Consider the following 5,049-nt stretch of genomic DNA (forward strand, 5'->3'; position numbering starts at 1 on the left):
ATAATCAAAGCAAACTGGAGTCTATGGTCAACAGTAACATTGTAATATACCTCCATTAAATGTAACAAAGGCAATACGCCAATGCTAAATGAATATGAGAAGGGGATATAGGGGAGTAATATGGGATTCTTTGTAGTGGTGTTATCTGCTGTCCTTAGAAGTATATTGTATTATATGACATGTTATTTTTCTTTTTATCATTTTTTCTTATTGCTAAAAAAAAACAAAACAATTTTTCTTGTAGTAATCAGTATGTTCAAATGCTGATTGTGGTGATAAATGTACAACTTTATGATGATACCATGAACAACTGATTGTACACTGTGGATAAATGTATGGTATGTGAATATCACTCTATAAAATTGTAGGAAAAAATATATATATAGGAGTAAAAGTGTTGGAGAAAACATGGTGAGAGGGATGATGCCTCACCAATATGGACTAACTACAATGTGTAAACTCAGAATTGAATCTTAGAACATAGCCTAACGTGGACACAATAATTGTAATAGTCCCTAGATTGTAAGCTCTTACAGCAGTTAACTCTATCCCTGAATTGTAAGGCCTATCTCTGAACTTTGAGATGCTGAACCCCTAGCGTATGTTGTCACAAACATTGGGACTGTTGGTTTGATGTACTGAGCCCTCGAGCATGGGACTTGCCCTTATGAGGCTCATTACCACAAAGGAGAGTCTAGGGTTGTATGTAATGGTGCCTAAGAGTCTCCCCCTGAGTACCTCTTTGTTGCTCAGATGTGACCCTCTCTCTCTCTAACTGAGCCATCTCGACAGGTGAACTTGCTGCCCTCCCCCCTACGTAGGACCCAACTCCCAGGGGTGTAAATCTCCCTGGCAATGCAGAGTATGACTCCCGGGGATGAATGTGGACCTGGCATCATGGGATGGAGAGTGTCTTCTTGACCAAAAGGGGGATGCAAAATGAGACGAAATAGTTTCAGTGGCTGAGAGATTCCAAATGGAGTCAAGAGGTCACTCTGGTGGACATTCTTATGCACTATATAGATAACACCTCTTAGGCTTTAATGTATTGGAATAGCTAGAAGTAAATACCTGAAACTACCAAACTCCAACCCAGCAGTCTGGACTCCTGAAGACAATTATATAATAATGTAGATTACAAGGGGTGACAGTGTGATTGTGAAGACCTTGTGGATCACACCCCCTTTATCTAGTGTATGGATGAGTGGAGGAATGGGGATAAAAACTGAAGGACAAATGGGGTGGGATGGGGGGAAGATTTGGGTGTTTTTTTTCACTTTTATTTTTTATTCTTGTTCTGGTTCTTTCTGATGTAAGGAAAATGTTCAGAGATGGATTGTGGTGATGGACGCGTAACTATGTTTTTATACTTTGGATAGTGGATTGTATATCATGGATGATTGTATGGTGTGTGAATGTATTTCAATAAAACTGAATTTAACAAAAAAAAAAAAAACTTATGGGATGCTTTCTTGCCAAACATTTTTGTGAGAGTCACATCATCTTTAAACACTGCATGGCAATCCCTGATGCACTGCTGTGATGTCCAGAGAAGACAGGGTGATCTGGAAGTCTAACTACTTCCTGAAGAATATCCAAATTCTGGATTATAATCCAAAATGTTTCATTGAGGGAGCAGACAATGTGGGCTCCAAGCAGATGCAGCAGATCCATATGTCCCTCAGTGGGAAAGCTCTGGTGCTGATGGGCAAGAGCACAATGATGTGCAAGGCAATTCAAGGGCAACTGGAAAACAACATGGCATTGGAGAAACTGTCTCTTCAAAACTGGGAGAATGTGGAATTTTTGTTAACCAAGGAGAACTTCACTGAGATCAGGAACATGCTGACTGCTAACAAAGTGCCAGCTGCCAACTGTGCCAGTGCCATTAACCCAATCAAAGACACTATGCTTGCACAGAACACTGGCCTGGGTCCTGGGAAGACCTCTTTCTTCCAGACTTTAGGCATCACCACTAAGATCTCCAGGGGTACCATTGAAATCCTGAGTGATGTGCAGCTGATCAAGACTGGAGACAAAGTGGGAGACAGCAAAGCCATGCTGCAGAACATGCTGAATATCTCTCCCTTATCCTTTGGGCTGATCACCCAACAGGTGTTTGACAATGGCAGCACCTACAGTCCTAAAGTACTTGACATTACATAGAAAACTCTGCACTCTTGCTTTCTGGAGGGTGTCCACAATGTTGCCAGCACATGTTTGCAAATTGATTTCCCAACTGTTGCATCAGTTCCCCATTCTATCATTAATGGGTGCAAGTATGTTCTGGATTTGTCTGTGGAGAGTGATTATACCTTTCTACTTGCTGAAAAGGTCAATGACTTCTTGGCAGATCCATCTGCATTTGTGGTAACTATCACTGTGACCACTGCCTCCACTGCTCCTCCTGCTGCTGCTGCAGGTCCAGCCAAGGTTGAAGAAAAGGAAGAGTCAGAGGAGTTGGATGAGAAAATGGGGTTTTGTTTCTTTGAATAGTCACCAAAAAGCATCCAACTCAACTAGCTTTATTTGTGAAATGAGGAAATGAACGCTTATTTCTCGTAAAAATATGGGATGCAGCAGAGGCAGTGCTGAGAGGGAAATGTATAGCCCTACATACCTACATTAAAAAGAAGAAAGAGAAAAAATCAATGACCTAACTGCTTGGAAAAGCCAAAAAAGAACAGCAAGCTCACTGCAAAGCAAGTAGATGGAAATAAATAATGATTATAGCAGATAAAAATGAAATTGAGAATAAAAATATAGATAATTCACAAAACCCAAAGTTGACTGTTTCAGAAAATCAATAAAATTGTCAACCTATTGGCTAGACTGAAAAAGAAATGAAGAGAGAAGGTGGAAATAAATCAAATCAGAAATGAGAAGGAGGATATTACTGTTGACACCATAGAAATAAAAAGTATCAATAGAGGGTAATATAAACAACTATGTCAAAAAACTAGAAAATTTAGATACAATTGACAACTTTCTAGAAACATGTGATTAACCTAGACCTTAGAAGAAATAAACATCAACAGACCAATTACTAATCAAGAAATATAATCCATTTCAAAAACCTCCCAACAAAGAAAATCAAAGGATCAGATGGCTTCATGGGGGAATTCTTGTAATAATTCCAAGAAGAATTAATACCAATCTTGTTAAAACAGTTCAAAGAATTGGAGAGGAGGGAACACTACCTAATTTGTTCTATGATGCTAACATCACCCTAATACCAAAGCTGAATATGATGGTACAAGGCAAAAAATTATAATCCAATCTCTCTAATGAATATGGATTCAAAAATCCTCAAAAATACTTGCAAATTTAATCCAACAGTATATTAAAAGTATCATACACCATGATCAAATGGGTTTTATCTTAGGTATTCAAAGATGGTTCAAGCAAAGAAAATCAATTAAGTTTTCAGAAATTTATGGATTCCAGCTTATTCCTATGTGAGATAAGCCTTGAAACCCAGAAGTACCAATAGACTTGAGAGATAAGAACATCACCAAGTTTCATTCCTCTACCCCAAACATTCAACACTATTTTCTAGCCCAAAGAAGTTAAAATGGGCATTGCCTAGATATCCTTGAAGATTGAGAGAATGATTGAATGAGCAGAAGGAGGTCTAACTGAGAAATTAGATTCTAATAAGCAATTATGACTACTGACACATTATATGGATATTTCTTTTCAGTTTCTTGTGTATTTAGAATAGCTAAAAAGAAATACCCAAAATTGTTGAAATTTAATACAGTAGGCTTGATTTTTGATAAAGGCTGTATAAGTATACAATATAGGCATGTTTTCAGTGGTTTTTATTCTTTTTAAATTTATTTTTTTAAATTCATTTTTATGTTTTAAAATTAATAATGGTTATTAATGCACAACTATTTGATGATACTGTGAGTGATTGTATACTTTGGATGGATTACATAGGGTGTTAATATATTTCAATAAAATATCATTAGAAATCTCCAAAAGAAGTGAAGGGGAAAAAGCAACATGACCATTTTGATTGATGCAGAAAAGATATTTGACAAAATCCATCATTCTTTCCTGATAAAAAACACTTCAAAAATAAGAAAAGAAGGAAACTTCTTCAACATGATAAAGGGCATATATGAAAATTCCACAGATATCATATGCAAAAAGACTGAAAGTTTTCCCTCTGAGATCTGGAACAAGACCAGGATGTCTTGTTATTTGACATTGTGCTAGAAGTTCCAAAAAGAACAGTTAGGCAAGCAAATGAAATGAAAAGCATATAAATTGGAAAGGAAATAGTAGAATTTTACTATAGTCCCATGTATAGGATGTTATTAAATATCTACAACAAAGTTAATATGACTAATAAACTAGCTCTGCAGAGTGACAGGATATAAGATCAACATGCAAAATTCAGTAGTGTTTCTATGCACTGGTAATGACAAATCTGAGGAGAAAATGAAGAAGAAACATCTATTCATGATAGGAAATAAAAGAATCATGTATCTAGGAATAAATTTAACAAAGGATCTAAATTATTTCTTCATGTAGAACTACAAGACAGTGCTAAAAGAAATCAAAGAAGATGTAAGTGAATGGAAGGATTTTCCATGTTCGTGGATTGGGAGTCAAAATGTTGCTAAGATGTCAATTATACCCAAATTGATTTATGTATTCAATGCAATTCCAGTAAAAATTCCAACAGCCTACTTTGCAGAAAAGAAAAAGCCAAATATCAAATTTATTTGAAAGGGCAAGTGTCCCTGAATAGCTGTGCCAGTTTGAATGTATTGTGTCCCCCAAACACCATTATCTTTGATGTGATCTTGTGTGGGCAGACATTATAGGTGTTGATTAGATTGCAATCCTTTGAGTGTTTCCTTGGAATGCACCCCACCCAGCTGTGGGTGATGACTCTAGATGGTTTCCATGGAGGTGTTGCTCTGCCCATTTGGGGTGGGTCTAAGTTGAGTCACTGGAGCCATATAAATGAGCTGATGGACAGAGGGAACTCAGTGCAGCTGAGAGTGAACTTTTGAAGAGGAGCTACAGCCA

At 37.1% G+C, this 5,049-nt stretch overlaps 1 pseudogene; it reads left to right on the forward strand.

The window, feature by feature from the left end:
* The first annotated feature begins 1,542 nt into the window (after positions 1–1,542).
* On the forward strand, positions 1,543–2,496 carry LOC119505296 (annotated as a pseudogene).
* Positions 2,497–5,049: the final 2,553 nt, after the last annotated feature.

The sequence above is a fragment of the Choloepus didactylus genome, chromosome 10 (assembly GCF_015220235.1).
Source record: "Choloepus didactylus isolate mChoDid1 chromosome 10, mChoDid1.pri, whole genome shotgun sequence".
In the NCBI taxonomy this organism is placed as follows: Eukaryota; Metazoa; Chordata; class Mammalia; order Pilosa; family Megalonychidae; genus Choloepus; species Choloepus didactylus.